Source organism: Mustela nigripes, chromosome 7, assembly GCF_022355385.1.
Source record: "Mustela nigripes isolate SB6536 chromosome 7, MUSNIG.SB6536, whole genome shotgun sequence".
Lineage (NCBI taxonomy): Eukaryota > Metazoa > Chordata > Mammalia > Carnivora > Mustelidae > Mustela > Mustela nigripes.
This window is the reverse complement of record NC_081563.1, coordinates 53,420,295-53,431,812: the sequence shown is the minus strand read 5'-3', so window position 1 is coordinate 53,431,812 and position 11,518 is coordinate 53,420,295. Positions and strand designations below refer to the sequence as shown.

Below are 11,518 nucleotides of genomic sequence, written 5' to 3'. Positions count from 1 at the left end.
GACTCTGGTTGTACTTAGTCACTTGCGAAGTTTTTATTTTAATGTTTTCTTAAAAATATTTTTGTATTAAATTACATTTATTCACTTGGGGAGAAGGAACAGATTTTATTTCTGCCAATTTTATAAAAGAACTTCTAGAAATCTTCAATAGGTGAGTTGGGGTGGGATGGGGGTCTCTTTGATATGTCCTCTGATTTTGGAGACATGGCTGTTTTTTCTTGGCTCTTCCCATAAGCAACACCTGATATATGAGTTTCCTCTAGTCTGTTGAGCAGCGCTGCCCCTAAATCACTTAGGTAGACGAAGGGCTTGCAGGGTTCCAGAAACCACACTCCCACCCCTCACTCTTGCCACCCGCTTCTCCTAAGGAGCGCCTTCCTGGGTGACTGTTTCACAGGCCAAAGCATTTTAGGTCATGAGCCATGTTTCCACAAATAGTGTTTTTTAAAAAAATGACATGCTGCTGAATATAATTGGTAGTTCTGTCTTAAATCGTGTACACACCCAGATATATATAAATATACATACATATGTGTGTGTATTTACAGTTTACTTGAGAATAAAGATTCTCAAAATTCAGGCAAATATATGCATAGCACAAATTGGAGATGGTGATTCACTAGTGGAGGCCTGCCACCCTCCCTGGGATCCATCTGGCTGAGCCTGAGTTGATCTCTCTCACCTGGATTGCCTCTTGCTGTTTGTTTGAATCTTTAGTTTTTAAATTTGGTTTGCCCCTTCTTCAATGATGTAGCCTAGTGGATCTTGACTCTGGTTGTACTTAGTCACTTGCGAAGTTTTTATTTTAATGTTTTCTTAAAAATATTTTTGTATTAAATTACATTTATTCACTTGGGGAGAAGGAACAGATTTTATTTCTGCCAATTTTATAAAAGAACTTCTAGAAATCTTCAAATATATGAGAACAAATAATGTAATCGAGTTCTGTGTATCCATTACCCAGCTTCAACCATCATTATCATTTTGTCAATCTTAGATAATCAAAACTACCCCTCTCCGTGGAGTATTTTAAAGCAAATCTTTTATCTCTAATAAAGACTTAAAAAAAGAAATAACCACTTTTACTATGCTGTGGTGGGAGGGAGAATTAATAGTCATTCCTTGCGGGGCTTTAAAAAAGGAAAGAAAGAAACCAATGCTCAGACCTCACCCCTAGCAATTCTGCTTTAATTGGTTTGGGTTGAGACTCTGCTCTAGTACTTTTTTTAAAAGCTCCCCAGGTGATTCTCATGTGCTGCCAGGGCTGAGAACCATTGAACAAGCTTCATTCTGGTCTCCGAGCGCCCATCAATTTGAAATACAGGCTACCCGTTCAGACTGAGTGGCTTTCTCGGTGCTCTGCGTGAGCGAGATGATGATGGGTAGTGATGGTTCTGCAAATACATATGGTTATTTCATGCAAACCTTCTTTGAAGACGGAGCTTGCCTCTGAAAGTCAGGATCTGAATGACCCGTTCCACTGGGAAAGGGCAGACCTGACTTACTGGAAAGGAGAAGGTTGGAACAGGGTGAACCCGTAGCGTGACTCCGCTGAAGAATTCCGTGTGTGCCTCACTGCACACGTGCTCCCATCCCTCTTCTTCCCTTTTAATTATTCTGTGATTGGGACTGTGTTTGAAGTCAGAGCTTCCTTTATGCTTTAGGGATTTCCGGCTCATGAATTGGGAACTCAAAAGTATCTTTTAAGTTGGAAAGGTAGTCAGATGTCGCCTCTCTTTCTCATCTTTGGATTCTCAGCTTTCTGCCTTGGGGGTGAACTGAGTAAACTGGGACTCTTTCTGCTGAAAAGTCTTCTAGTTCTCCCCCACCTTACTTAGGCATTTACTTTTTTATTATTCCATTAGACAGTCATTTTGTTATGAAAATTTTACCCCTTTGGATAAGGGCTTTTGCACTTACCACTACTTTATGCTTTTTACCTATGCAAGAATGCCACACAATGTCAGTTTTCCTTTTTAGCCATTCAGCCGCGTTTATTTTTTGCCTCCAGTGTCTCCAGAACTTGTGCTCAGTACTAGGTATTAAATGAGTTCACACTGGGGGTATTAGATCAGCATGATCCCCATCCGTGAGAAGTGTAGTCTGTCTAATGGGAAAGACGGAGAGACCATCTCAATGAACACACTATGTGCTCAGATTGAGGTATACATGAGAGGCTATAGAGGCAAAGAATCCAGAAAACTAGATTTGGAGCCCCCACTGAGCAAGCTGCTTCTAATTCACACAGCTTCCGTGTGACCAGTCCACTTTTGCTTGCTGAAGACTTATCTAGTTTCCTTACTGTCCTTTCTTTTTTGGAATTCGGTCTTTTAAGGTCTTGATAATTCTTTCTCTAGTCCAGAGCATGTGAACAGAAAAGAAGGAAGTAAAGACTCAAATTTCTTAATTTAACCAAACATTGGTTGCTGCAGTCCAGGAGAGGAACTTAAAGTTGCTCCGTTTTTCTCCCCATATGAGTGTAGATGCTTAAGAATCTTCGGTTTTGAAGACGGCTGAGCAGCCACTGTGGTCGTCTCCTGGTTTTAGTAGTTGGTTCCCATAAGAGAACCCTGCTTTGCCAAGTGCATGTGCACTTTAGCCATTTTTTACCTTAAAACATCACGTAGAAAGATTGACATGACTCTTAAAAAAAAACAAAAACCTTAGGAAAAGAGCTTTCAACAATGGGAATTTGTTTTCCTCTTTGATACCGCAGAGTTGATTATGCTTGGGTTAGATTTTTAAACAAAATCCTTTTCTGTGGCACTTTAGAGATTCTGAGTAATTGGTCTTCATCAGGACTCCACTATGAGGACAATATACTCAACATTACCACTTCACTATCCTTGGTGTTGGCAGGAAAATACCCCACCTCCACCATTCTAGAAGGCTTGTATTTTCCGTTCTCTAGATGAGGCATTCTGGAGGCCTGAAGATTCTGGGTCCTAAGGTGCTGGGAATACAGAGTCTGATGAAGCCCTTGCTCCCGGGGTGGAGGGTTCAGTTTATCAGTTTAGATGGGAGCGGCTGTCACTCCGCCGGTGCTTCCCAGAATTGTGACTAGGCCTTGTGGATCCAGCCTCCTCAGGAAACACTTTTGAGTGTATGGTTTTTCTTTTTAAAGATTTTTTTTTAAAATTTATTTAACAGAGAAAGAGGTCACAAGTAGGCAGAGAGGCAGGCAGAGAGAGAGAGAGAGAGGAAGCAGACTCCCTGCTGAGCAGAAAGCCCAATGCAGGGCTGGATCCCAGGACCCTGGGATCATGACCTGAGCCAAAGGCAGGGGCTTTAACCCACTGAGCCACCCGGGTGCCCATGGTTTTTCTTTTTAAAACTAATCTTACAGGGGCGCCTGGGTGGCTCAGTGGGTTAAGCCGCTGCCTTCGGCTCAGGTCATGATCTCAGGGTCCTGGGATGGAGCCCCGCATCAGACTCTCTGCTCGGTAGGGAGCCTGCTTCCTCCTCTCTCTCTATCTGCCTGCCTCTCTGCCTGCTTGTGATCTCTCTCTGTCAAATAAATAAATAAAATCTTTAAAAAAAAAAAAAAAAAAAAAACTAATCTTACAGGGACACCTGGGAGGCTCATCAGTTAAGCATCTGCCTGCAGCTCGGGTCATGATCCTGGGGTCCTGGGATGGAGTCCCATCTCAGGCTCTCCACTCAGGAGCAAGTCTGCTTCTCTCTCTCCTTCTGTGATCTTTCTCGCACTTGCTCTCTCTCTCTCAAATAAATGTAATCTTTAAAAAAAAAGAAAAAAAAACCAATCTTACCAAAAATTTTGAGAACTATAGAGAGTCTAAGAACAATTTAAATCATCCATAATTCTAGCTGCCAGAAGACAGCAGTGGAACTTTGAAGTGTATCGCCAAAGTTGCTTTTGGAAAATGACTTAAAAATATAGTTTAGGGGGCACCTGGGTGGCTCAGATGGTTAAGCATCTGCCTTCGGCTCAGGTCATGATCTTGGGGTCCTGGGATCGAGCCCCACATCGGGCTCCCTGTGGAGAGCCTGCTTCACCCTTGGCCTCTGCCTCTCTCTCTCTCATAATAAGTAAAATTGTTAAAAAAATATATATAGTTTAGGGTAGAAAATTGGGAAGTTCCAAAAAGCACAAAAAATATAAAAATCGCCTGTCCTAATTGCAATAGTAACAGCTGCTAATATTCCTACTAAGTTCTGTACCCATCTAGGTTTTGTGCATGCCTTTTTTTTTTTAATCAACATGGGATCCCACAGTAAATAATATCTATCTTCTTTTCAAGCTACATTATCAATATTTTCCAGTGTCAAGTCTCCTCTAACATTACTTTTAGTAATGTTTAGTAATGTTCTCTCCTACAGATGGGCGGTAACTCCTATAACCAGTCCGCTGCTTTAGGTTCTTTCCTGTATTTGGCTAATACACACAGTACTTCCTTAAACTACGTCGTAGATAAACCACTGTCCACCATAATTACATCCTTAAGGTGAACTTACAGTTGTGGAAATAATGATAGACACATTGTTAGGGTTTTCGATGTGACTGCTGATTGCCCACCGGCAGATTATCGGCTGTATTTTCCTTACACCTTCACAAGGTGATATTATAATTGAAGACCTTTATGAAATTGATACGTAAAAAGTAAAAACAGACAACTTGTTTCAATTTGCATTTCTTACGTCACTAGCATAATCAAATCATTTTCTTACCTTTTTGTGTTTATGCTGCCTGTTAATAACCGTTGCCCAATTTTCTACTCGGGCATTCTTTTTCCCCTTACTTTGAAAAGATTTTATATGTGAAGGATATATATGAAAGAGATTGCCCCTTTGAGTATCATATTATTGTCCAGTTTATCATTTCATTTAACAGAATCCATTTTCTCTCACTGTCTGAACTTGCTGCCTCTATTGTATACTAAATTCATGTTTGTGGCTGAGTCCGTTTCTAGACTGGTTCTTCTGTTCCGTTGATCATCTGCTCTGCTCTTCCTCTGCCAGTGAATATTGTTTCAGTCATTGAGGTTTTACCATGAACTTCGAGATCTGGTAAAGCAAATCCCTACTCCCTTCTCCTTTTATTTCTTTTTTTTAATTTTACCATGTTGTTAGCTTTTTTTACTAGTTTATTTTTCCCTACGAATTGTATGGTCAACCCATCTCCACAACATCCAAATCCTTTTGGGACTTTCAAAATCAAAATCTAATAATTTTAGTATAAATGAACCTTTTAAAAGTTCATGTTCATGGGGTGCCTGGGTGGCTCAGTGGGTTAAAGCCTCTGCCTTCGGCTCAGGTCATGATCTCAGGGTCCTGGGATTGGCCCCACGTTGGGCTCTCTGCTCAGCAGGAAGCCTGCTTCCTCCTCGCTCTCTGCCTGCCTCTCTGCCTGCTTGTGATCTCTGTCTGTGAAATAAATAAGTAAAATATTTTAAAATAAATAAATAAAAGTTCATGTTCACGTATTAGCTCTTTCCATCCAGGATTTGGTATATGACTTCATTTATTCAGATCCATTTTCTCTCTGAAGTTTTATAGTGTTTCCCTGTACATCTTGCATATTTCTTTTAAGAGGTATTCAGACATACACACACATATACATATATATAAATTTTTAAGATTTTATTTATTTATTTGACAGAGATCACAAGTAGGCAGAGAGGCAGGCAGAGAGAGGGGAGGAAGCAGGCTCCCTGCTGAGCAGAGAACCCTATGTGGGGCTCCATCCCAGGACTCTGGGATCATGACCTGAGCCAAAAGCAGAGGCTTTAACTCACTGAGCCACCCAGGCACCCCAATTTTTAAATCACTATTATATTCCCATTGTAATTACTAATTAACTCTTATTGGAATATAGGAAAATTTTGAATCTTGTTATATGGCTTTGTTGATAATAATTCGTCTGTTTTCTGGGAATTCCTCTGGTCTCAATGCCTTTCAATAACACTTTAGCAAATGGACACTGACTGCATATAAGCTGTAGTCAGTGGGTCAGGAGTCAGGTGCTAGGTTGGACTTTTTTTCAAAAGAAGGCTCTGGAATCTTCTTTAATAATAGGCACTCGTTTTTCTGGAATGGTACATATGCAGGCCTTGCTGGAATTAGGCAGCTAGCTGGTCTAGAGAGATTACCTCTGCTAGAGTCTTCTGACCCCATGACAAAAGATTTTTGTGTGCGCTCTGTGGGGAGGACTCAGCAGCCTGATCTAAGCTATTATTTTCATTTGGTCTAACAGTATTGCAGTAGCCTCTGGTCTGGAATGAGAAATCCCTGCAGTCAGGTCTCTTCTGGCGATATTCTAATTGATTGCAGGTCCCTATCATTATTTCCACTTTCCAAATGGCCAAGCTCCTCCTATCGGAAGAGGGTAGGGGTGTAACATTTGCATCAGGCCCGAGTTGTGGTAGGCATTGCGCCACTCTTACTGTTTCTGAACTTTCTTGACCACATTCAGATTTCACTCTAGAGTGTTGTAACGAATCTGCATTGCTTTGTTGCCACATGGGGCTAAGGGCATGGCCTGGTTATTACAAAGAAGGGATGTAGTTATCAGTGTGCAAATCTGGTCTACATTGAAGGTAGAACACCCAGATTTGTAGTTCTAGAATCTGTTTTCCTTGGACTATACCTCTTGGATAGATGGCATCTGCCCTTGGAAAAACTTGGAGAGGGGCGCCTGGGTGGCTCAGTGGGTTAAAGCCTCTGCTTTCGGCTTAGGTCATGATCCCAGCGTTCTGGGATTGAGCCCCGCATTGGGCTCTCTGCTCAGCAGGGAGCCTGCTTTCCTTCCTCTCTCTCTGCCTGCCTCTCTGTCTACCTGTGATCTCTGTCTGTCAAATAAATTAAAAAAAAAAAATTAAGAAAAAAAGAAAGAAAAGAAAAACTTGGAGAAAAGACCTATGCTGCTTATTCAACTAATTTCCAGTCCCCGCTGGAGCACTGGGGGCACTGCCTGACTTTTTGTCATAAGCATTAATAGTCTCTGGAAATTGGTCTCTGGAAAGGACATATTAATGAATATACTATGTATTTCATACTTTTAGTGGAGAAGTGATCTTATAACTTCAAAATGTAGCCACCGTGAATTGCTGTTTATGCCTTGTTCATCAAGTGACCTGTTCCCATACTGCTAGCATATAGAACTATCTCTGTATCTTTTATAAAGATTCCTTATCACAATTATCAAAAATCTTTAAAACCTTCCTAGGTTCTAATTAAGTTGGTAATAGTGATGCATCTGGCAATTATTTATAAAGGGATCATTTTCGGGAAAGGAGGAGAGTCCTTTTTTTCCCCTCAAAGCATGACTTGTAGTCTTCACCCGGACCTTTTGTTTGACCAGTTGAAGGCTCTGTTCTTAACCCCAAATCTGGAGGAAGGATCTCTTGTGACCTGTAATCACTTTTAGGGAGTAATTTTTGACCCCATGAGATGATTTGTTTCTTCTTATTCTATACTAAACCTTTTTTTCTCACTATACAGCTCATATGTAGCATATCTGAAATTTTTATTAAACCTCCATTTATCCTGTAGCATTTATGAAGCTATTTAATTGGCTAAATCTGTGCCCATACAAAGCTAGGAAATAAGATGGTGAAACTTTACAGTTAAATCAGCTATTGTTTATTGTTTGCTTTTTTTCCTTTGGTGAAGAATATGAAGCCCAGTTTTCTTTCTTTTTTTTTTTTTAAGACATCTATTTATTTATTTGACAGAGAGAGAGATCACAAGTAGGCAGAGAGGCAGGCAGAGAGAGGAGGAAGCAGAGAGGCCGAGCAGAGAGCCTGATGTGGGGCTCCATCCCAGGACCCTGAAACCATGACCTGAGCAGAAGGCAGAGGCTTTAACCCACTGAGCCACCCAGGCGCCCCATAAAGCCCAGTTTTAATGAAAAGTAGTTCTCAGTGAGGTACCGTGAATCTTTGTTAGGTAGGGCTTTTCCCAAAGAGAAGGGACCTGGATTGCCTAAAATACCAGATTCTACTCTCAGATCAGCAACTGCAGATACATTGTTATTTCTGGGCTCCAGTGGATTAACATGAAATGAAGGTCTTGATCTTTCCTGTTACTTGGTAATGAAAGAACAATTGGCTATGTAGGAAGTCTGTGTGTGAATGAATGAAGAAATGAATGTGATCTATTTGGAAAGGGAAAAAAACAGGTTCTGATGTTCTGTGGAAGCTTGACACCTTGTAAGTCAAGATATGGGTGAGGGAAAAGAAAGAATAGGCTTTATAGAGGGCAAAGGGGAGCCTGTTCTAGAACTTTTGGTGAGAGCTGCTATTTGTAATAGCCTGAAGGTAGTTCAGATCAATAATTCTTCAATAATTTGTTTACTTTTGTTGTCCAACTAAATTTCAAGAAGCACCAAGGCAGGGACTTGATCTAACTGAGCATTGTATCCAAGTACCTGTGAAAGTAGCAGTACACAGTAATCCTCCCTGGGAAATGTAGTTGGAGTAAATGAATGAAAGAGTCAAGTGTATGTTTCCATATTTCTACCTGTGAACTTACTTATCTACCCCCTTCACTGGCTGCCATCCTGTACACTCTGTTCTCACCTTCTAATTCTTTGTTCTGTCCTATACTTGACTACGAAAGGAAAGCATTCAGTTAGACCTTCAGTTTAAAAAAAAAAATCTCGGGCGCCTGGGTGGCTCAGTGGGTTAAGCCGCTGCCTTCGGCTCAGGTCATGATCTCAGGGTCCTGGGATCGAGTCCCGCATCGGGCTCTCTGCTCAGCAGGGAGCCTGCTTCCGTCTCTCTCTCTCTGCCTGCCTCTCCGACTACTTGTGATTTCTCTCTGTCAAATAAATAAATAAAATCTTTAAAAAAAAAAAAATCTCTGACAGTAGTCCTCCCTTACCACGCAGACACGCACATATGTCCTGTTGGATACCATTCCCACTCCTGACCATGTTCAAGTCAGGAAGAACTTTTTGGGTAACCTAGCAAATTCAGGAGCACTATCAGATGGCACAGTCTACTTCTGATCTTACTCTTTTCCCAGTTTATTCCCCAGTTGACAAATCTGTTGGCCTGAGAGGGAGAGAGACATGGATAGACTAGAGGGAGCTTAAGTCTGGGGGCAGAAATAAAGTGAGAAGCTTTCAGAACTTTCTTTTTTTTTTTTTTTTTTAGATCGTATTTATTTATTTTGACAGAGAAAACTCAAGTAGGCAGAGCAGCAGGCAGAGGGAGAAGGAGAAGCAGGCTCTCCGCTGAGCAGGGAGCCCGATGTGGGCCTCGATCCCAGGACCCTGGGATGATGACCTGAGCCAAAGGCAGACGCTTAATCGACTGAGCCACCCAGGCGCCCCACATTCAGAACTGTCTTAAGAGCACACTGGCTGGCCCGGGTGCCTTCTGTCAGTGCCCAAGCTCTGGTATGTGGTAGTGCCTCAAGCAGCCCAGAGCCACCTCATTAATGACTTCCTTTCACTTGGGTGTTTAGTTTTCCATAATTCATGGCTGACAAGATTTAAGGAAAATGGACAACAGTGTGCTATCAAACAGACAACAGTGTGCTAAATATGAAATATAAATATTTTATATTTAAATATTTAATATATTTGGAATTTATTTTGATGTCCGTCTCCCTACTTCTCTATTTTCTCAATAATTCATTCCTTTCCCAAGGATTTGCAGTGTTACCTCTGTTATATGCTAAATTCATACCTATATCTTCAGTCTGTTTCTGGGAATTTTTTATTCTGTTCACTTGATTTGTCTGCCCATTCCTTTATTTTTTAATTATTAAAGCTTTATAATACAATTTAGTATCTGGTATAGCACATTCCTTCTCATTCTTCTTTTTCAAAAATCTGGCAATCCCTTATACCTGTGTTGTTCTAGATGTAGATTCTACAGGAGTCTAAACTCTACATGAGTCCCAGCATTAAGAAGAACATTTAGGATTTTTTTTTTTCCTGGAACTAGGTTTAATTTGTGGACAGACTTGGGCAACATTGGCTTCTTTGCTTTTAAGTTTCATATCTAGGAGGGTGCCACTTTTTTCCATTTACTCAGATTTTCTTATGTATCTCAGCAACGTTTTATAGTTTCCTTCCAAAGCTGTTTTAAGTTCATTCTTAAATATGCTCTCCTTTCTTCTTGCTGTTGTTTGAGAGAGATTGTAGGTGCTTTGGCTATAGACAGTACACCCAGAGATGTGCTTGGCTTTCCAAGGTCAGTATTTGCTGCTGTATTTTCTTTGGGCTGTTGAAGGGCAGCGGGAGCAGGGAGGGTCGGGTGCTCTTCAGCGCCCCCCGCCCCAGCCTTGGGCTCCCTTCTACCCAACACCACATGACGTGTGGCCAAGAAGTTTTTTCTATTGCATGCATTAGCTTTATAAGATCCTTGCTGAGTTTTTGAATTTTTTAAATTCCAGTATAGTTAACCTAGTGTAATAATTAGGTTCAGGTGTACAATATGACTGATTCAGCACTTCCACACATTGCCCAGTATCCGTCCCAAGTGCCCTCCTTAATGCCCCTTGCTGGTTTCCCTCCTCCCCCACCCGCCTCCCCTCTGGTAACTGTAGGTTGGTTCTCTCTAGTTAAGAGACTGGTTCTTGGTTTGCCTCTTTTTTCTTTTTTGCCTTTGCTCGTTTGTTTTGTTAAAACTCCGCATGTGAGTGAAATCATACAGTATTTGTCTTTCTTTGACTTATTTCACTTAGCATTATACTCTTCTAGCTCCATCCACGCCGTTGCAAAGGAAGATTTCATTCTTAGGGTAGAATAATACTGTGTCGTGTGTATATTTATACCGCATCTTCCTTATCCGTTCATCTGTCCGTAGACACTTGAGCTGCTGCCATACGTGGGCTGTTGGAGAGAATGCTGTTGTTTATAAGTTGTTTTGAATTAGTGTTTAGTTATTTTGCTCCAGTAGTGCGATTGCTGGATCATAGGGTAGCTCTATTGTTAACTTTTTGAAGAACCTCCATACTTTGCCACAGTGGCTGCACCAGTTTGCATTTCCACCAGCAGTGTAAGAGGGTTCCTTTTTCTCCACGTCTTTGCCCCCACTTGTTGTGTTTTTTATTTTAGCCATTCTGAGATACGAGGTGGTGATGAGTGAGGTCAAGCACCTTTTCATATGTCTTTTGGCCATCTGTAGGTCTTCTTTGGAGAAATGTCCATTCGTGTCTTCTCCCCATCTTTAATTTGATTATATTTTGGGGGTGGTGTTATATCAGCTCTTTATATATTTTGGGTACTAACCCTTTATTGGATATGGCATTTGCAAATATCTCCTCCCATTCAGTAGGTTGCTTTTGTTGATGGTCTCCTTCACTGTCCTTGATTTTTTTTTAAAGATTTTTTTTTTTTTTTTTTTTAAAGATTTTATTTATTTATCAGAGAGAGAGCGAGCGAGAGCGAGCACAGGCAGACAGAGTGGAAGGCAAAGTTAGAGGGAGAAGCAGGCTCCCTGCGGAGCAAGGAGCCCGATGTGGGACTCGATCCCAGGACGCTGGGATCATGACCTGAGCCGAAGGCAGCTGCTTAACCAACTGAGCCTGGGTGGCTCAGTTG

At 41.3% G+C, this 11,518-nt stretch overlaps 1 protein-coding gene across 2 annotated transcripts in view; it reads left to right on the top strand.

The window, feature by feature from the left end:
* The window catches only part of MXD1 (MAX dimerization protein 1), a 26,335-nt gene that overhangs the window by 6,290 nt on the left and 8,527 nt on the right, over positions 1–11,518 (top strand). The window lies entirely within an intron of this gene.